The sequence below is a fragment of the Leptopilina heterotoma genome, unplaced genomic scaffold (assembly GCF_015476425.1).
Source record: "Leptopilina heterotoma isolate Lh14 unplaced genomic scaffold, ASM1547642v1 Lhet_165, whole genome shotgun sequence".
Lineage (NCBI taxonomy): Eukaryota > Metazoa > Arthropoda > Insecta > Hymenoptera > Figitidae > Leptopilina > Leptopilina heterotoma.
The window spans coordinates 39,784-63,339 of NW_025110881.1; the positions used below are offsets into that span (position 1 = coordinate 39,784).

General features: G+C 32.0%; 1 protein-coding gene across 1 annotated transcript in view; it reads right to left on the bottom strand.

Annotated features, from left to right (window-relative positions):
- Positions 1-21,123, bottom strand: part of LOC122499077 (sodium/potassium/calcium exchanger 1-like) — a 33,570-nt gene extending 12,447 nt beyond the window's left edge. The window contains exon 1 of the mRNA XM_043607150.1: positions 21,026-21,123. The gene's annotated coding sequence lies outside the window, so the exon portion shown is untranslated. The remainder of the gene's footprint in view (positions 1-21,025) is intronic.
- Positions 21,124-23,556: the final 2,433 nt, after the last annotated feature.

A 23,556-nucleotide genomic window follows, 5' to 3' on the forward strand; every position in this document is an offset into this window, starting at 1 on the left:
TTTAGGACCCTTAAGGTCCCTTGTAAACACCCACGTCAGAGGACATCATTATGTAACTGTGTCTTGGCTGCGGCAGACCTTTTACACGACAAGATTTTTATTTACTCGATTGTAACATTTCTATAATTAAAATAAATAATAAAATTGTGAAAGTTATAAATAAATTAATTGTGTAATAATTTATTTAAAAGACCCGTTACAATTTTGGCGATCCTGCCAGGATCCACAGAACGATTCCGCGGATTCAAACACTGTGTGATCTTTGAAGTGAACCTGTGAAGTGACGTTTTACAAATAATGTGCGCATTTAAACTGTAAAATAATATCACAAAAAAGGACCCAGTGTAACGATTCTAATTGTGAAATTTAAGTGAGAAACAGAGAAATACGTTTTTACTGTGACACTTAAGTGTAAAAAGAAATAAATAATTCTTTGGATTGTTAATATTTAAAACACACTTTTTTTTAAAATTCGAACTTAAAAAACAGAGAAATTCGTTTTTACGGTGACAGTTAATTGTAAAAACAAAGAAATAATTCTTTGAATTGTGAAAGTTTTAAACAGACTTTTTTAGGAAAATTCGAACTGTGAGTTTTCCCCAGAAAAAAACACACTATAGAGGAAAGGAATTTCAAGGACAACCGTCGCCGCCACGCAACAGGGCCCCAAATTTCTATACTTATTCAACATAGCTGAGTCAAACGACAACTGGGACCACCAACTGCGCTGCATCTACGTACACCACTGCATACAACACTCTCCTCGCATCAAAGTATTGTAACAAAATTTTCACAAGGTATATGTTATATATTATTACCAACTCATTTAAAATTAAAATCGCTTCGATTAACGCATTCTATAAATTTCTGACAACATATTTTATTGATTTACTATATTTTCCAACTATTTTTGTGAAGCGAAAAGTAATAATAGTAAACCAAAATTATTTGAATTTAACATTTTACGGGTTAAATTGTATTGTTAACAAACGATAGTAGTTTGAAATAATCCTTAATTTTTGTGTGTGTATAAATTAAACTGGCATTTAGCGCATATACCCGTTATCTCCGTCAAACTCCATCCCCTTGTACAGACGATACTGAGAAAGAAATTATTACTGACAAAATTTCCAAAACAATTGCCAAAATGGATACATCACTAACAAATGTAGACGTAAATACACTGCAACAAATTATGGGACAACTTTCTTTAGTACTAAACAAAATGGACGGAGTAGAGAAAAACATCGAATTGTTAAACGAACAAAATTTAAGAAGAGCGGACGAAATAAAAATATTAGCTAGGCGAGGCGGTCACCTTTTAACAGAAGACGAAGAGAAATCCGAGGTAGATAAAGAAGATATGACGTCAGACGAAGAGGATAATGACAATAGGAATTTGGTAGAAGCGTCAACAGTTAAAGAATCTTTACATAGGACTGAAAATTCAAGCGGGTTACCTGCCACACACCATGCTAGCAATCTCACTTCTAACGTTACAACCCCACCATCTTCAACACAGCAAGGTGCTCACGCCCTCCCGAACCATCAACAAAACCACGCGACATGTCTCTCCCCTGCTAAAGATCTCATCAGAACTACAGAAATTCTTAATGGACGGGACGATATGGGCGTACAAGATTTTATTAGAAGTATAAAAAGGGCCCGGCGTGATTGTTTTGAACCTGATTTGTTATTAAGATTTATAATTGCAGGAAAAATTATTGATCACGCGAAAAGAGCAATAAGGTATGCAAGTATAGAAAGTTATGAAGACCTTTATGACGCCCTAAAATCAAATCTATCCCCTTCCTGCTCTATTGAATTATGTCGGAGTAGATTGGAAAACTGTCGTCAGGGGAATGACACAGTACAATCTTACAACTTGAAGTACAGACAACTGCTCAACGAGTTAAATTATGCTATCCAAGGAGAGCATACGCAACGTATGGAGAGGAGCGTTGCTATAAAAATAGAGGAACGTGTAGCAACTAAAAGATATATAATGAACCTGCGCGACGAAATTAGCATACAGGTGCAACCTTTAAGACCTAAATCTTTTCCAGAAGCTCAACAGCTTGCGCTTGAAGCTGAAGCATGGCATCGCGAAAGATTGAGAAACAGAGCCCCTGTTAACAACAAATTAGGCCCCAGAACAGCTTATTCAATTCCACATCCAAACCCGTCTATTTTAAATCAATCTCAGAAATTTTCATCCCAGTCAAATCTCTATTCCGGGACCTAAAATCATCGACCGTCAGCTGTGAATAAAGTTCCAAATCACAGCATGCCCCTACAACAAAGGGCCCAGATAACATGTTTCAATTGCAAACAAATTGGACATTTGCAAAGTCAGTGTCCCAACAGACCAACGCAGGATTTTCCAGTGGGACAGTACAACAGACGACCTCCCCAAAGAGTGCACACAATAGAAGAGCAAGAAGAAGCGGGCAATCTGAATTGCAATATAACTGGAGGGGACCCGGAGGTAACAAAGAACGAGTATCCGCTATATCCGGAAGAAGATTGCAATCAGCAATCATTTGAGGAGCCAAGCTGGGAGACGCAAGATTATTGGTCGACTCAGGATCATCAATAAATCTTTTAAAGAACAATAAAATTCCCACCGGATTTACAAAGATAGAAAGGACTAAAAGATTTTGCATGAGTAACGAAAAACATACTTCATCGCATGAAATAACACTATGTTATTTAGGAGTTTCACATGTGTTCCACATTGTGGAGGAGAACTTTCCCATACCAGAAGATAGCATAATGGGATTACCTTTTCTTCACCAATACAAATATGTCCTAACTAACGACAATTTACGGCTCAATGGTGTTTGCCACCCGCTCATCGATGATGGTATTATAATACCACCCTACACAATACAACTGGTCACTTTCCCTATTCGGTCAACGCACAAAACCGCGGTCCTCATAAACAACAAATATTTTCCTGATTCTATTTATACAATAAGGAACAACTCGATAAAAATACCAATCTCGAATCCAACAAACGAGTATAAGACGTTTGAAACAAAAGGTTTCAACATTAAAGCGACCGGAATGAAGCTAAACGGTATCCCGACAAGACAAATTGATAACGAGAAATGGTTAGATAGGAGTAAAAGGGTGTTAGATTGTTTACGATTGGATCATTTAGAACCAAAAATTAAGAAACACATAATCAAAATCATTAGCGGATACCATGACATATTTACACTAGAAGGAGACCCTTTACCTTGTACAAATTTGACTACCCATAAAATTATCCTTAAAGAGGATAAAATCATCAACACCAAAGGTTACAGACCACCTGAACACCATAAACCAGAGATTGAAAAACAAATTTCAGAACAAAAAATAAAACAAATTATAATCGATTCAAATTCGCCATTCAACGCACCCATTTGGGTTGTACCAAAGAAAATGGACGCATCTGGTAAGAAGAAATGAAGGATAGTTATTGATTTTCGTAACCTCAATCTTTACACCGATCAAGATGCTTACCCCCTACCGGTCATCGATGAGATTATCTCGAACCTTGGAAACTCTAAATTCTTTTCTGCTCTTGATTTAAGTTCAAGGTTTCACCAAATTCCCATGGATCCGGAGAGTCAAAAATATACCGCTTTTTCCACACCTGACGGACATTTTGAGTACCAACGAATGCCTTTTGGACTCAAAAACGTACCAGCCACATTTCAACGAATGATTGACAATGCCTTACGCGGACTGATTGGAAAAATTTGCTTCGCTTATCTTGACGACATTATAGTTTTTGGATCTACGCTACAACAACATAATACCAACCTCGTTACCGTCTTTGAAAGACTCCGCACAACTGGACTAAAGTTACAACCCGACAAGTATGAGTACATTCGACCAGAACTGGAATATTTAAGACATGTGATAACGTCTGAAGGAGTAAAACCAAATACTGATAAAATCCAAGCTGTAATTGATTTTAAGCAACCAAAAAACATTACTGAAATTAGGAGTTTCCTGGGACTCTCAGGTTATTATAGAAAATTTATCTGTAACTATAGTACCATCGCCAAACCCCTAACCGAACTTACAAAAAAGGATAACCCCTTTCTCTGGACCAAAAGTTGCCAAGAAGCTGTCGAACATTTAAAACAACTATTGTTCTCGGCACCAGTATTAAAATACCCAGATTTTTCAGGGAATTTTACTCTTACTACAGATGCTTCTAACGTTGGACTTGGGGCAATATTGTCTCAAGACGGGCATCCCTGTTGTTACATCTCACGAACACTCAACACACCAGAAATGAATTATACCACAACAGAAAAAGAACTCTTGGCTATAGTGTAAGCAGTTAAAAGGTTGAGGCAATATTTATTGGGAAAAAAATTCAAGATCTTAACTGATCACCAGGCATTAAAATGGTTGTTTAATGTCAAAGACCCTTCTTCCAAACTTATGAGATGGAGATTAAGATTGGAAGAATTTGATTACGAGATAGAATATAAAAAGGGCTCAGAAAACCAATCCGCTAATGCATTATCTCGCGTTTTTCCAATAGAAGAATTGTCATCAGAAGACTTAACCATAAATCGTGGAACTTCAGGCAGAACTACCTGAGATAGAAGTGCTCGAAAGCAACAAAGAACGAGATCTCTCGACACCAGAACCCAACACAGAAGATCCAAACACATCCTTTACCCCATTCTCAAGATTATCATTTTCACCAATACCGGAACCTGAGACCCCTAATAATGAAGACAGGAAAAGCTTGACTAACGAATACTACCGATGGTTCTCTCAACAAACGGAGAGCAGGGAAGTAGAGAAACCCAACGCTGTAGGGAAATTGTAGAGACAGTTAACGAAACGAGAACCAAATTCTACGAGCATCGTTAGTATTTATTTTTAAATAGTTATTTAGAAACACGATGGTTAAATGTTATTAATACAGTGGCATTACAAACTCTAGAACGAAAATTAGGAATCCTTCGATTACATTTTAATGTAATTTTTACAGTGTAAAAATAATTGCCCAGAAAGAAGAGAAATCGAATTAATTAAATGACGGCTAGATAGACTAAAAACCCTTCAAAATAACCTCGACCATATTCTGGGACATTCACGACAGCGAAGAGGATGGATCAACGGAATAGGAGCAATTTCGAAGACACTATTTGGAACCTTGACAGAAGACGACCTAAACTTGATAAATGACAACATGGACAAACTTTATGAAGATAATTCTGAACTTTCAAGAAGGATAGGAAATCAAACAATAATCATACGTAACTTACTCAATTCTGCCTCTCACGATATAGGTCGTACAAATTCTAAAACGTTTGAAAACATTAACAAATTAATAAATATGACAAACGAACACGAGACAAATATACATTTAACGGACCATCTACTTAGTTTCTCCATCACAATAGGGGAAATTAGCGAAGATATTAACCTTATGATAGATGCCGTGAATGATGGAAAACATGGTATCGTTCACCCACAGCTGCTAACGCCAAAAGTACTTATGGACGAACTCAAGAAACTAGAAGAGGAAAGAAATCTAAAATATCCCATCAGACTTAAAGAACAAAACTACCAATTTATCGTAGATATTTCAGAACTTTCCGTCGCAGTGATTGATAAAAAACTGACGTATACGTTACTTGTACCACTACCAGAACCAGACATTCTCCATTGCCTACACCTTATACATATAACTCAACCGCACGGAAAAACCTTTTTAGCTGCTATCCCAAATCATGAATTTATTCTTCTTAACCAAGATAATAGTTACTATGTTCCCAGCGATAAATACATAATAGAATCTTGTAAACAAGTCGAACAAATTAAAATCTGTAAGAGAACCCAGCCTTCTTATTTTTTAAGCGAAATTCACTCTTGCGAAAGTTAATTATTCAGATCTCGTGTAAAAATGTTAGATAGTAAAATTTGTCAGGTGTCTATATTCCAAGTACCTACAGGAATTAATTTTCATTCCTTTAATGCGCAAAACCAGTATATTTTAATACCAGAAAGTCAGATGGACATAAACACTATATGTGATGGACACCCGGAAACCATAAAATTGAAATCAGCTGTTCATATTACTAGAAGTAATTGTATGTTACAAACACCAAAATCTGTACTTAAATTATCAAATGTATTCTCTATCTCCAACAATATATACTATAAGAAAAATGTATCTCTGCCAATGAATGTAACAGAATTAGACTTATTAAAACATAAACTGACACTTATACAAGAATCGTTAACTAGCGATAAAATTAAAGAATTTAAGGTAACACTAGACAACATAGAATCCACAATACAAAGTATTAAAACTGATAAAAGAAAACATTCCTGAATAGAAACTGGTAATACCGTTCTTAGCTATTTCGGTTATATTTCTATAGGAATTGTACTATTATATTCAGGTTACAAAATAGGTTTATTTAAATGTTTATCGAAGTTATTCCCTAGGAATTTTTGTATAAATCTACTATGCGTAAAAACGAATGTCAACACATCGCCACAAACTTATGTTACACCGACGGCTCCAATACAAACGGAATACATAGCAATTCCTGAAACAAATGTTATCGCAACACGAAATTTAAAATTGAAAAATTAGAGACTAATTTTACTCTAAGTTGAGGGGTGTAACGATTTCTGTCCTACTACTCTCTGCAAGATAGTCAAAACCGGTTTCTATCCCCTCTAACTTTTAGGACCCTTAAGGCGGTGTCAAAGTCGATTGGATTTTTGCATTGAGCTTCAATGGGAAAATCGCATCGACTTTGACATCCCCTTAAGGTCCCTTGTAAACACCCACGTCAGAGGACATCATTATGTAACTGTGTCTTGGCTGCGGCAGACGTTTTACACGACAAGGTTTTTATTTACTCGATTGTAACATTTCTATAATTAAAATAAATAATAAAATTGTGAAAGTTATACAGGAAAAAAAGGAATAAAAAAAATTCTTTTCTACTACTCATTTGAGAGATATTATCGGTGTAGAAATTTTTTTTTGATAAAGGCCTGGCCGGGACCAGACCGGGGTTCCCCAAACCAGGATGAAACAATAAAAAACCGGCCGGGGCCATGACGAAAGCCCGATTTACCGAGCTGCCAGGCCAGGGCCCGGTCGGGTTCCCTGTTTCACGTGGCGTCAGGGCCCGGGTAGGGCAATTTCTGCACGATATTATTATTTAAAAGCTTAAACTCGCTTCTGATTGGCTGAGAGTTTTTATTCTTCTTGGTCGAGCCACAACAAACTTTCCGATGGAACAAGACTATAGCTTGCTCCTGATTGGTCGAGAAACCTTACATATAACTTTCCGTTAGATCCGTGTCCCAGAAGCCCCCTTGTATGTCTACTCCCGTCTCACAACTGGAGACTCTCCCCTACTTTTGATATTTGATTTTTCAATTTTTTTTTTAAATTATATGGTTTTTTCTATTGAAACTACTTTATTTCATACTCAAAAGTAAGAATTTAAGTTGCGCAAAATTAATTTAAAAATATTAAAGTCTTTCTTCTTTGAATTTTACTTAGTCCAATATGTAAAATTTAGATATTTATAAAAGCAATAATATTCCTCTTTTTTATAAATATTATATAGAAAAATTAAACATCAGACCATTAACTGTATTTTAATGTGCATTAAAATTTTTTTAAAAATATTTTTAATGTATAAAAACATCATTAATAATCGTGAAGTAATTTTAACTTAAACTGAAGACAAAATTTAAACATTTTTATCACATATAAAACGTAGGTCCAAAAATTTTTAAAATGCACATAATGATAGAAAAACATAGTATTTTTGGCACTATTTTTAAAAAATTTCTAAGAGTTTGAAAAAACCATAAAAATTTAGTTCAATTATAAATTATTACTATGAAAATGGTTAATAATATTATTAGAGAGTAGATTCTATAAAATTAATCGAGTTATCAAAAATGTCACTTTCGAAAGAATCAGCCATAATTAGAACATTGAAGTCATGTCTAAATTAAATAATTTTCATCTTTAAACTTTGTTCAAAATGTTGAACAAAAAGCAAATAGTAACAAAAAATTTTAACAATCGTAATACTAATAAAGATATAAAATCCTTTTTTTAGAACAATCTTAACAACATTTTTCACAGTTTTAGTCAATAATTAAAAAAAAATTAAATTGATTTAAAGAGAAGATAACATGGAAAAGGAAAATTGCATGTTAACATTTTTAAAGAAAAATAACATGTTAAATGGAATTTTTCTTAATATCTTTCATTAACCGAAAAAAATTCCAGAAATTCGTTCAAATTCCATGCTATTTCCAGGTTTTCCATACCGTAAACTGGGGCTATTAGGGACAAAATTCTGTTTTCGGGTGGAGTTGATGATATCGGCGCCGTTTATCGATAAATTGTGTTACTTGCTTTTGAAAAATTGTTGCTGCAGTAACTGGCAACACTTTTCAATGCAATAATTGTGATTATTAATTATTTTGTGAACAATAGTAGCTTGTAAGTGACTTAATGTGTTTTAGTGAAGTTCCAAACGTGGAAAACATTTGATTGCTGAGGTATGTTGTTTCATTTTTAACTTCTCAAAGTGATTGTTTTTTATTAATAGGATTTCTTATGGGAAACTTTATTGAGTTCATTAAGTAATAAATATATTTATTTTGTATTTACAGTAAGATTTTACAAACAAAAACCAAAATTCACAAATGGCGGGTATATAAGGAACACAATTATTTCTTCCGAATTGTTATAGTGTGTTGTCAGAACGTAAGTTTTTCGTAATTTCTTTTGTTTTTTATCACCTAATTTGGTTTTTAGTGTTCAAAGATGATTCGAAATTGTAAAAGAGTGTTGGTACCGACAAGTCACAAAAAACGACCAGTGATTCCATAATCGACCTCAACTGATGATACAGCAACGTTTAAAACACACATTTGCTCTTTTAGTTTTGCTTTTACATTTGTTTTATATTCTGTGTTTACTTTCGAGCAATAAAAAATAACTTATTTAACTTTAAATACGTTTTCCAAATGTTTTTACCGCCTTGTTCCTAATAGCCCCATTTTGTAATTTCGAAAAAATGAGTCTTTTTCGTCTTTTTTGCTTAAAATTCCAGCTTTAATCAAGACAATTATTTAACCCTTCAATGTGCTCGCCAAGATCAAGAAAAGAAACAAAATATTAAGGCAAATTACTTCAATACACAAAAAAGTTGCAAGACTTTAAAGTTGAAATCTGTTCCTAATAGCCCCAGTTTACGGTACCCTTTTTCAATTTCCATGCTATTTCCAGGTTTTCCAGGTTGTGTGGCAACCATGTAAATGATCTGAACTGAGAAAGCGAGTCAGGGAAATGTGCGGTATTTATGCGCCTCTACTGAGTCGCATCCGCGACATCCCTTCCACCTTGGCAAGAGCCAATCAGCGCGTGAGTTGCCCCCACCCGTTCCGCGCAAGCACGGTACGGTTGAGGTTTCGACAGCGAGTGTCAGTCGAGCGGGAGACACAGGGCGAGTCAGACGTGCCTCCAGACTCTCATAAAAGCGATGCGTCGTTCCAGTTTGCCTTTACCGTTAACTTTGTACCGTACCTCCGGTACAAAAATCTAACTTAAAGCTAAATAAAAGTAAATGAATTGAAGTTTTAAAAATGATGGTCAAACTCCACTTCAGCGACCCGAAAAACCCTTAGATACTGAAATTGATAAAAATCCAAATGAATTTCAAAAATTATGTCCGCCATTTTGAATTTTTTAAAATTAAGGTCAAATTCGAATTCACCGACTCTAAAAACCCTTATACACTAAATGTGACTTTAAATAAAAATAAATTTTCATAAATTCTACTTGTTTTTAAATTGTTATATTATTTAAAAATAATCATGTATTTATTACTTAATCTAGGATCATGGTAATCTATAGTGTGTTAATAATGATATAAAAGAATTTATTTTATAATTTACATAAGAAATTGCATTTATTTTGTGCTAAAAAGTTCACGACCCAACCTTGTTGAAAGTAGAAAGATAGAAGTAGGTAAAAACTGATGGATAAAAGTTTTCTATCCTTACTAAGTATATACTTTGCGTCTTTTGAAAATTATCTTTTTCTATCCAGAATTTTCTATCTATTTAAATCCATCCCAAAGAAACATTTTTTTTATTATTTAATATCTTTTAATTTCTAACAATATAGATCTATGTTGAAATTCTTTCTTATCCATTTCTATTCAAAAAAAGTTTTCTTATTTTATCAAAGTAAAAGGATAAAGTTACTAGATTATCACTAGACCGTCATTTCAATACCTGAACATATCCTATAAAGCAAATCAAAGTTTAATTTTTTGCATTTTTTATTTATTTATTTGTAATATTCATTAACGTTTCATTGAACACTGCAAAAAGAGGTGTCTTGATTGGTGTCTTGGTTTAAGACATTTTTGGTGTCTAAGACACCAAAAACGTCTCCACCCAAGACACCTCTTTTTGCAGTGATATGCATGACAGTAATTCACTTTTAAAAGTGAATAAGCAGAACTGGGACATTTGAGGTTCTTTTTTCTTAATGTACTTGTTTCTTAACAGCATTAAATATTAATCACTTATTATTTTTAACGGTTTTAACATCGTTTTCTAAATCAACAGTTTAGTATACACTACAGTCGGAAATTATCGGTACGGCTGCACGCGCACGGCCCAAAAACAAAAATCTTTAAATCACGATTTTTTTGTAAATACAAATGTCAGAAAATTAACAAATATACCATTCGAAAGATAATTAAATTCTACGATTAATGATACATAACTGAAAATTTTAATAATTTATACAAAGATTGCAGCAATCGACAAATTTGACAAAAAAATTTTAAAAATAAAATTTTTTTGGAAATTTTTTCAACCCCTGCACATTTTTTAAAAATTGTAGAAAAAATTTAAAACTTATATAGGTGTGATCATTCAAGTCTCATCTTTAATTTAAAACCAAAAGAGTTAAAAAATCTTAATCGTTTAGCGAGATATCATTATAAACGGCAAAGCATTTTCAGCCAAAAACCGTTCAAAATCGACTAATTCACTGCATTTGTCAAAAAACATGCTCGGACGTTTATAATGATATCTTATTCACCGAATAAGATTTTTGAACTCTTTTGGTCGTAAATTAAATATGAGACTTGAATGATCACACCTATATAAGTTTCAAATTTTTTTTACAATTTTTAAAAAATGTGCAGGGATTAAAAAAATTTTATTTTTAAAATTTTTTTGTCAAATTTGTCAATTGCTGCAAACTTTGTATAAATTATTAAAATTTTCAGTTATGTATTATTAATCGCAAAATTTAATAATCTTTCGAATGGTATGTTAGTTAATTTTCTGGGATTTGTCCCGTGTGGAAAAAGCCCAAGTTCGCCCGAATAGAAGTCGGTTTCTGGTCAGGGGCTAGATGGACTAATTTTTCACGTAAAAGGAATATCAGATCTGGTAGGGGACAAGTCGGTTTCAGTTTTTTGAAAGCCTTACTAGGAAATACTTGAATTCTGGACAGTTTAATTTCAACTTAAAAAATTTAAAGTTATTATCTTGACATAAAAGTAATATTTCTTAATTCAGAATTTGTTTTTTTATATTAATAAAGTTTTTACCTGCCACTGAATCTGCATCTTTAGTTGAAAACTGGAATTTTTTTATTTTGACTTCAAAATAACAAACAAAAATTTTCAGTTATCAAATTTGACACAATAACATACAATAAATATATAAAAATAGAAAACATTTAAATATAGAAAATATAAAGAAATAGAAAATTATATTTAAATTAAATTATAATTATATTTCAATTATTTAAATGTAGATCATATAAAATTTTTGAACTTTTCAAAATTTAATTATTTTCTGTCAAACTACACAGCTGATTAACAATAAAATATAGAAAATTAATACTGTTTGTGTTTATAAACGTGTATTTTATATTAAAAGAAAAAGTAATATGTGTAAAAGTTTAGCAAAGTAAAATTCAATTATGCAAAAGGTTTAACAGAATAATTGTATAGGTTACAAAAACTTAAACAAAGTTTATGTGTAAATTATATTTTTACCTCGATAAATTATCTTGTTTGAAAATTCTTCAGAATATATTCTTTTTTTAGAGTTGAAATTATTCTTCTATTTCTGCTTCGAATTCTAATCTTATTGGTTATAAAAAAAGATAAAGTTTTTTAACCCTCAAAAATGACAGTTATAAAAAAGATGAATAATTTCACATTATTATTTTAACCTTTTAATTTTCAGGAAACCAAAGACATAAAAACAAAAAATTTTCCAAACATTTCCTGTGCATTGAATAGCTTACTTTTTCTATTAAAAATAAAATTAAAATTTGAGCAAGTCTTCTTTGAAGAGGTTGCTTTTTTAAAACCTAGTGCGAGCAGTTATTGTTCCAGGATGTCAATTTGACATTTCAATTTGTTTTTGCATATAAAACACAAATTTAATTACGAATTAGTTAAAAAAAATAATTTTCAAAAAACCATTATAATATTAGTCAGGCCCTAGTAGAGTGCTCTTAGATTTCGCCCAAATAGCCACCGAATAAAATGGTGTATCAATTCTGGCTGGGATCCAGCCAGAAGCCCGATAAGTGCCCAGGTTACGTCTATGATCCCTTCCTCAAAAAGTCGGACGCGATCTTTAGCTGACAACGCTAATATTATTATTATTATTAATATTTTATTATTTTATACGCTAATATTTAATAAAATAAAATTAAAAATAAAATAAAAAATAAATTTATTTCAATAAATAAAATTGAAATTTAATTTCAATATTTTTATATAACTGATATAAATTTTAGTTTGCAAGTTATCTATGTTATTCGATTGATAGTAAAACCAACCATTAGAAACAATCATAATAGATAGATTTGGATACCATAATGTTTGAAAGTCAAAGATATATTTAGTTCCAGACTACTGTAATTAAATAAAATTAGCCTATTGAAAAAATTGTTTTAGATTTAATTCCAGAGATTTATATAGATATAAAACTCTAATTAGATCATGAGATAGAAAATATTGAAGATTATTTAAAATAGATTATGTTTGATAAGGGGCCGTCCATAAATTACGTAACATGTTTAGGGGGGAGGGGGGGGTTCGAGAAAATGTTATCATATGTTACATGGGAGGGGGGGTCAATCATCATTGTTACGTAATATTTATAAGGATTTAAGGAACTTAATCTCTTTATAATGGATAAATTTTTAAAAAGCTGTCCCTTGCCGACACTTCAATATAAGTAAAACTCGAACCATTTCGCGAATCGATTCTTAGGAATAATATAAAATTATTGTTAAAAAATCAATGTTATATTTTTGGTTGTTCAGTATGATTCATAAAATTATCCCTCTAAATGTTTTTTATATTTAACTTAATTTTGTATTGTACGATATAACTACTAAAACTAACAGTAATAAACAAATTTGTTTCGAAAAACGTTAGTAAAAAAAATATTTTAAAAAATTACGTAACAATGATAGGGGGGGGTGTAAAACGATTTTGTTACAACTTGTTACATAGGGGAGGGGGGGTTCAAAATTTCACTAAAAACGTGTTACGTAATTTATGGACGGCCCCTCAAAAATATGATTAAGAAAGATTGGTTTCCTCTTCGATTGAATCAGGTAAAGAAATTATGGATTAAGATAAAATTTAAGTAATTCGTATGGATCACTTAAATTTACTTATCCCTACAATGAATAAATGTAGGGATTACAAGAGATTAACAAAGAAAAAACCAGAATAAATTTGGATAGAAAAGTTAAGATAAATAGTGATTGATTAAATTTTGAATTAATTGTATTAATAAGGATTGAATAGATAATGTTATGATTGGTTTGGATAACATTCTTGAGATTTATTTGTATACAAATGTATGTGGATGAAAAAAAGGATACATATTATTTTAATTCATACATTTAAAAGTAACTTTAAAAGTATGGTATGGTAACTATGGTATTATATATTATCCACCCACAGATAATACAATTTTGGTTGCGGGTGATTTTAAGGGGTTACACCACTTTGAAATTTTCAAAAAATTGAAATTTTTTTTTGCTTAAAATACTCCTTATGGTCATCAAAATGGTATGTCATTAGTTATACATATGTATATCGATATCTCAAGTAAAAAGACAATTTTCGAACTGATCAAGCAGGGTCGCGCGCTAACGTTAACATTGTAATGAAAACTTTAAACGCGTTTAGGCAAAAATACGGACTTTTTTCTTCAAATCGATGCCAATTTGCAAAAAATAAATTTGTTTTAAAACGGATACGTATTTCGCTAGATTTTGAGCTACAGAAACTAAAGCATTTTTACTTTTTGGTCTAGCTTAATTCTGGACTGAGTTATAGTGTCCACCGTATGGCGATACATTTTTAAAGCACTTAAACATATCATCTGTCGAAACGACAATTTAAAAAAAAAAGAAATTTATGGGGCATTCTTTCTGAACGGGAGACCCCTATCCATCCAAAAATAAATTTGACCTAGAGTGTTCTATTTGGTATTAAAATTTAGCTCTTTGTGTCTACTTTTGAATGCAAAGTGGCCAAACACGAAATTCAAGATGGCTGACATAATATGGCTGAAAATGTAATTAGAATTCATAAAATTCATTTTAAATTCCTATGCCAAAAAGATTTATTTTGACGAAAAAAGTTGTACGAGGTCTCAAAATTTAGCTGTTAATGTCTACTTCAAAATACAAAATGAAAAATTAAAATATTCAAGATGGCGGCCACAATATAGCGGCTAATTTTTTAAAATTGATTAAATTCACTCAAAACTTATTACTCGGGTGTTTTTTTGGTCGCTGATTACGAATCTTGAGTTAGTTTTCAAAAAATGCAATATGGAGGATCCAATATGGTAGACGAATTTCTGAAAAAACTCACGAATTCGCAAAAAAACTCGTAATTCGAAAGTTTTTAGGTCGCTGATCACGAATCTGCTCATTAATATCAAACACTAAAAACAGCGGATCTAATATGGATAGTTAAGTTCAGGTTCGTTAAGACAAGACTAGTTTTGGGCCAATAAGCTAAGGTAAATTAAGATCAGCAGTCAAATCAAGACTAGTATGGGTCCAACCAGCCCAGGTAAGACAAGGTCAGTGCCTAGGCAGTCAAGTCAATTCTAGTTTAGGTCCAACCAGCCAAGGTTAGACAAGATCAGTGCCCAGGCAGTCAAGCCAAGACTAGTTTAGGTTCAACCAGCCAAGGTGAGACAAGATAAGTGCCCAGGCAGTCAAGCCAAGACTAGTTTAGGTCCAACAAGCCAAGGTTAGACAAGATCAGTGACCAGGAAGTCGAGACAAGACTAGTTTTGGGCCAATCAGCTAAGGTAAGACAAGATTAGTGCCCAGACAGTCAAGCCAAGACTGGTTTAGGTCCAACTAGCCAAGGTTAGACAAGATCAGTGCCCAGGCAGTCAAGCCAAAACAAGTTTAGGTCCAACCAGCCAAGGTGAGGCAAGATCAGTACCCAGACAGTCAAGCCAAGACTAGTTTAGGTCCAACCAGCCTAGGTGAGACAAGATCAGTGCCCAGGCAGTTAAGCCAAGACTAGTTTAGGTCCAACCAGCCAAGGTTAGACAAGATCAGTGATCAGGCAGTCAAGCCATTTTTTCATTTTTTGATGGGTATCAAATTGGCTTGACAAACTTGGCTGCCTGGGCAATTATCTTCTCTAACCTTGGCTGATTGGACCTAAACTAGTCTTGGCTTGACTGCCTGGGCACTGATCTTGTCTAACCTTGGCTGGTTGTTCCTAAACTAGTCTTGGCTTGACTGCCTGGGCACTGATCTTGTCTTACCTTGGCTGGTTGGACCTAATCCAGTCTTGGCTTGACTGCCTGGGCACTGATCTTGTCTAACCTTGGCTGGTTGTTCCTAAACTAGTCTTGGCTTGACTGCCTGGGCACTGATCTTGTCTTACCTTGGCTGGTTGGACCTAATCCAGTCTTGGCTTGACTGCCTGGGCACTAATCTTGTCTTACCTTGGCTGGTTGGACCTAAACTAGTCTTGGCTTGACTGCCTGTGCACTGATCTTGTCTTACCTTGTCTGGTTGGACTTAAACTAAAATTGACTTGACTGTCTAGGCACTGACCTTGTCTTACCTTAGCTGGTTGGACCCATACTAGTCTTGATTTGACTGCCTGGGCACTGATCTTGTCTAACCTTGGCTGGTTGGACCTAAACTAAAATTGACTTGACTGTCTAGGCACTGACCTTGTCTTACCTTAGCTGGTTGGACCCATACTAGTCTTGATTTGACTGCCTGGGCACTGATCTTGTCTTACCTTGGCTGGTTGGACCTAATCCAGTCTTGGCTTGAATGCCTGGGCACTAATCTTGTCTTACCTTGGCTGGTTGGACCTAAACTAGTCTTGGCTTGACTGCCTGGTCACTGATCTTGTCTAACCTTGGCTGGTTGGACCTAAACTAGTCTTGGCTTGACTGCCTGGGTACTGATCTTGTCTCACCTTGGCTTGTTTGACCTAAACTAGTCTTGGCTTGACTGCCTGGGCACTGATCTTGTCTTACCTTGGCTGGTTGAACCTAAACTAGTTTTGGCTTGACTGCCTGGGCACTGATCTTGTCTAACCTTGGCTGGTTGGACCTAAACTAGAATTGACTTGACTGCCTTGACACTTACCTTGGCTGGTTGGACCCATACTAGTCTTGATTTGACTGCCTGGACACTGATCTTAATTTACCTTAGCTTATTGGCCCAAAACTAGTCTTGTCTTAACAAACCTGAACTTAACTATCCATATTAGATCCGCTGTTTTTAGTGTTTGATATTAATGAGCAGATTCGTGATCAGCGACCTAAAAAACTTTCGAATTACGAGTTTTTTTGCGAATTCGTGAGTTTTTTCAGAAATTCGTCTACCGTATTGGATCCTCCATATTGCATTTTTTGAAAACTAACTCAAGATTCGTAATCAGCGACCAAAAAAACGCCCGAGTAATAAGTTTTGAGTGAATTTAATCAATTTTAAAAAATTAGCCGCTATATTGTGGCCGCCATCTTGAATATTTTAATTTTTCATTTTGTATTTTGAAGTAGACATTAACAGCTAAATTTTGAGACCTCGTACAACTTTTTTCGTCAAAATAAATCTTTTTGGCATAGGAATTTAAAATGAATTTTATGAATTCTAATTACATTTTCAGCCATATTATGTCAGCCATCTTGAATTTCGTGTTTGGCCACTTTGCATTCAAAAGTAGACACAAAGAGCTAAATTTTAATACCAAATAGAACACTCTAGGTCAAATTTATTTTTGGATGGATAGGGGTCTCCCGTTCAGAAAGAATGCCCCTTATATATATTTTTTTGTAGTTCAAGAGTAGTACAATACCTTACTGTAATTTAATTTTCCTAAAAAAATTTCTATTCTTCAATAAAAATTGTTGAAAAAGCTTATGTTTTGAACGGGTCAAAGTAGTGTAACCCCTTAACCAATGCACGGAGAAAAATAAAAAATTAATGATAACACAAGACCACAACATTTTTTTAAAGGAAGTATTGACCGGACTATGTTTTTTATATGTTTTTTAGGTCGCTGAATTCGAATCCGAATTCAGTTTTCCGCCATCACGTCAAGTTTCTCCAGAAATTAATAAAATTTAAAAAAAACTGACTGTAAACAAGCTTTAAATAAAAATAAGCAGAAGATTCTATTAGAAAACAACTTTAAAATTCTGAAAAAATAATATACCTAATTCGCCTGAAACTTGTTACTCGGGGGTTTTTGGGGTTGCTAAATACGAATTTCACCTCAGTTTGAAAAATTCATAATGGCGGATCCAATATGGCTGACCAATTTTTAAAAAAATTATTGGATTTACCCGAAACGTTATACTTGGGGGTTTTCGGATCGCTGAATACAAATTTCACCTTAGTTTTCAAAAATTTTAAATCTGAGAAATTTTTAAATAATTCGTTAGCCATATTGGATCCGCCATTTTAGATTTTTTTAAACTAAGGTGAAATTCGTATTCAGCGACCCCAAAAACCCCCAAATAACAAGTTTCGAATAAATCTGATAATTTTTTTAAAAATACATCAGTCATATTGGATCCGACATTTTTAATTTTTAAAAACTAAGGTGAAATTCGTATTCAGCGACCCCAAGAACCCCCGAGTAACAAGTTTGAAGTAAATCTGATATATTTTTAAAAAATTCTACAGCCATATTGGATCCGCCATTTCGAAGAAACTTGACGTGATGGCGCAAAACTGAGTTCGGATTCGAATTAAGCGACCCAAAAAATATATAAAAAACATGGTCAGGTCAATACTTTCTTTAAAAAAAATTGTGTGGTCCTGTGTAGAGACGCATGCTTATTTCCGAAATCTTTTTTGACCAAATAGTTATTTGATATAAAACTACTTAACTTAAAATTCACATAATATGCACATTATTTGACATAAATTTCATTGCACACAAAAACCATTTAACATAAATATAATTTGTCATAGAATTCATTAAACAGAAATATTATGTTACATGAAACTCAGATAACTTAATTCCCATTTGACATAAAAATTATGTAACATAAATTTCTATTGACATAAAAATCATTTAACATAAATTTCTTTTGACATAAAATTCATTTTACGTAAATTTTATTTGTTATAAAATTCATTTGACATCAATTTCATTTGGCATAAATGTCATTTAACGTAATTCTCATTTGACATAAATATCATTAGACATAAAATTAGCTTGACATAAATTTCATTTGACGTGAATATCATTTAACATAATTATTATTTAACGTAAAATTTAATTTATATAAATTTCATTTAGCATAAATGCCATTTAACATAATTCTCATTTGGCATAAAATTTACTTGACATAAATTTCATTTAGTATAAATCCCATTTAACATAATTTTCATTTGACATAAAGTTCATTTGACATAAAAGACATTTAACACAATTCTCATTTTTCATAAAAGTGATTCAACAAAATTCTCATTTGCCATAAAAATCATTTTACACAAATTACATTTTACATAACAATATCGGCGCGAATTTTAAAAGTAACCAATTAGATATAATGATATTTATGTCAAATGAGAATTACGTTAAATGACATTTATACCAAATGAAATTGATGTCAAATGAATTTTATAACAAATAAAATTGACGTTAAATGAAATTTATGTTAAATGATTTTTACACTACCGTCCGTGAGTATCAGGACGCCCCTTTTTTCATGAGTGGAAAAATGCTTAAAACGTAGAAAATAAAAATGACAAAAATTTTTCGTATTTTTTCCTAAAAGCTAATTAAATTATGAAAAGACTGACACCTGATCGAAGAATTTTCGTTGACTATTCTGTCAGATACAGAAAAAATACTGGATTTTGCATGCTTTTCGTAATTTTTTAATTTCTCGAAAACTAATTAACTTTTTTTAACGTTCTTGGTCTTGTTTCAATCTCTATTCAATGTAAAATCTAAATTAATTAATGGTATTGTGATATAAATTTTTTCAAAAAAATTTGAAACTGTGAAAGTCGGATAAAAAAATTTTGAAAAACAGATTGACACTTTTTCAACAAAAAAAAATTTTTTTTTAATTAAATAATTAAGTAATGAAAAAGCTGTTTTGAATTTTAGTATATCTATTAAATCAACATATTTTACATTAACCTTTTTGACACTTTAATATTCATGATAATTTTTTGAATATTTTTAATCCTACTTTTACAGTTTCAAATTTTTTTTGAAAAATTTATTTTACAATACCAGTTAATAATTTAGATTCTACATTAAATAGAGATTAAAACAAGACCAAGAGCGCTAATAAAAGTTAATTAGTTTTCGAGAAATAAAAAAATTACGAAAAGCATGCAAAATCCAGTATTTTTTCTGTATCTGACAGAATAGTCAACGAAAATTCTTCGATCAGGTCTCAGTCTTTTCATAATTTAATTAGCTTTCAGGAAAAAAATACGAAAATTTTTTGTCATTCTTATTTTCTACGTTTTAAGCATTTTTCCACTCGAATGAAAAAAGGGCCGTCCTGATACTCACGGACGGTAGTGTATGTCAATAGCAATTTATGTTATATAATTTTTATGTCAAATGGGAATTAAGTTATCTGAGTTTTATGTAACATAATATTTCTGTTTAATGAATTCTATGACAAATTATATTTATGTTAAATGGTTTTTGTGTGCAATGAAATTTATGTCAAATAATGTGCATATTATGTGAATTTTAAGTTAAGTAGTTTTATATCAAATAACTATTTGGTCAAAAAAGATTTCGGGAATAAGCATGCGTCTCCCTGTGTAATTAAACTTATTATATGAGGAATGTAAATTTAACACTCCTCAGGTTAAGTTGTAAACAGAAGAGTGTCAACTTTTTCTAGTTTGACACTCCTCATAGTAAATTTGATTATTCTTTATTCTTCGTATGCTAATTCACATAGAGTGTGGCGCCCTCACCTAAAAGAAAGTTGCAAGAAATTTTCACCCCAAAATTGAAATAAAAAGTATAGTTCTTTTTTTGTGCATTTACTGTTATACTTAAAAAAATTTCTAGTACGTTTGACTATTTTTTAACTACTCTGCGTGATTCAATAGGTGGTCAACTGAATTTAAAAAGTTATATTGACTACCAAAAAGTAGTAAAACGAACTAAGAATTTAGTTGGTGTAATTAGATTTTATAGTTGTTCTTGTAATTTAACTACTTTTTTTAGTCATCTAAACTATTATTCTTTAACTACATCAAAAGTAGTAAAATCAACTACACAAAAATTGTTAGCAAAACTAAAAAAGTAATTAATTTTAACTTTCCACTCAACTAGGCGTAATAGTAGTTGAAGATTTTGACCAAATTTTTTTCAGTGTATATAAGTATGGCAATATTGATTTAAAGGCACAAGAATGCCGATGCTTCTTTAAAAAGAAATATTACCTCATTATAATTAAGCAGGTACACATCCTCCCGGTTTTTAATGCAGCTGCGAATCGAATTACACACGTTTGCGCTCCACGTTTCATCAAGTTTAATTATAAGAGCACCGTGACATACGCGAGTACACACTCGGGTACAATCTGTCACTCGAAGCAGCTAAAAACCATCAAGGAAATTAATAAATTCTGATAAGTAATCACCATGTCTGAAGTATATGTTTGTATATGTATAAGCGTACCTTCAACATATTCGTTCGATTGTGCGCGCCCCCATATTTTCTTTTTTTTATTTATCGCATATTACGACACGTGTACTCGATCAAAACTACCTCTCTTCTGGTAATCTTTGCATTCATAATCCTTTAAGGGAATATTCTGGTCTATAGACCTCAATTTCAGGCGTTTTTCCGAGTAGAATAAAAAAGAAAGTTTAACATTTTTAGTATTTACTTTTTTTGCAAGTTGTTTATTAATGTTTAAAAAGTACAGAAAAAAATTAGGAAACAAAATAATAAAAAAATTTAAAAGTTATAAACTGATGAAGTGGTGACTGAAAAAAAGAAAGTGCGTACTGGTTGACTGTGTGGAGACTTTTGTAATGTTCTAAAACAAAAAACTCAAAGAAATTCTTGATTATTAAAGGCTTCGCTATGGTCGGTACCTTGGAAAAAAAATAAAATTTTTTAGCAAAATGGCGACGATTTAAAAAAATGGTGTTTTTTGATTCTGTTTTTTAACTTTTTTGAATTTTTTAAAAATAGTAAAAAAAATATTTTTCAAAATCCAAGGTTCCGACCATAAAGAGATATACAAAGAACATTTCTACAAAATTTGAAGTAAATCGGTTGAGTAGATTTTGAGTTATCGTGTTAACAAGAATTTTTTTCATTTCCCACTTCACCAGTTCATAACTTTTAAAATTTTTAATTATTTTTTTTCCTAATTTTTTTCTGTATTCTTTGAACATTAATAAACAACTTGCAAAAAAAGTAAATATTAAAAATGTTAAACTTTCTTTTTTATCCCACTCGGAAAAACGCCTTAAAATTGAGGCCTCTAGACCAGAATACCCCCTTAATGTCTATAAAATAGTTCAAAACCGTCAAAAACCAATGCACTCTCTTTATCAGATTACAAAAATACAAATTACAAAATTTATAATTATTAACTATAACTTTGCGATTTCCGGTTCGATCTTTTGACGATATTCTGTTTGGGGCCGTCCATAAATTACGTAACACGTTTTTAGTGAAATTTTGAACCCCCCCCCCCCTCCCCTATGTAACAAGTTGTAACAAAATCGTTTTACACCCCCCGCCCTATCATAGTTACGTAATTTTTTAAAATATTTTTTTTACTAACGTTTTTCGAAACAAATTTGTTTATTACTGTTAGTTTTAGTAGTTATATCGTACAATACAAAATTAAGTTAAATATAAAAAACATTTAGAGGAATAATTTTATTAATCATACTGAACAACCAAAAATATAACATTGATTTTTTAACAATAATTTTATATTATTCCTAAGAATCGATTCGCGAAATGGTTCGAGTTTTACTTATATTGAAGTGTCGGCAAGGGACAGCTTTTTAAAAATTTATCCATTATAAAGAGATTAAGTTCCTTAAATCCTTATAAATATTACGTAACAATGATGATTGACCCCCCCCCTCCCATGTAACATATGATAACATTTTCTCGGACCCCCCCTCCCCCCTAAACATGTTACGTAATTTATGGACGGCCCCTTTCCTCTTTGGTCAAGTTAACAATGTCTGTGAAGCTAACTAAACCAAATCATTTAGTTGTAATTTTGTACTATATTGTTTTAGTACTTTAGTGCTTATTATTGTTCTAAAAATGGAACGCTTGCATTCTTAAACTTTAAGGCAAATATTATCTTCGTCTGATTTTTATCACATTCTATTTTTAATGGAGTGTTCGAATTAATTTAATTACTTGTCCTTTTTTAGACTAATGATTTATTTTTTTAATTTTTGCTAAGTTTTGGTATTTGAAAAATATTGATTTCAAGCATTGGTCGAATATTCGTAACCATGTAAAAATCAAGCATTAATTTACTTTTCAAGCATTGGTAAATAATAAATTGGTCATTAATATTGGCTGCCAATGCTTGTCAAAGTCGTGATAATCCCAAGACTCTAGCAATTGTGGTCCAATGTTCGTTGCTATTATTGCACCAACATTAATAAATTAATGGTTAATTTTCTAAAGGGACGTATTTTCAAGAATTTATAAAAAAAAACTAGCAAAAATTTGCGCGTGGCTAACTTCTTACTTATATACAAGAATTTTAGTTAAAAACATTTTAAAAATTGAATTTTGGAGAAGTTACAAATCATTGCAGAAATTTAATTATTTTCTAAAGTAATAAAATTCTTCACAGAAATTCAATTATGTTCAAAAATTTTAACAAGTTCCCATAAAAACTTAAATTATCTTTATCAATAATAAAATCCTTCCAATATCTACTATTTGAAAGATGGAATTTTTGTCATATAAGAATAAT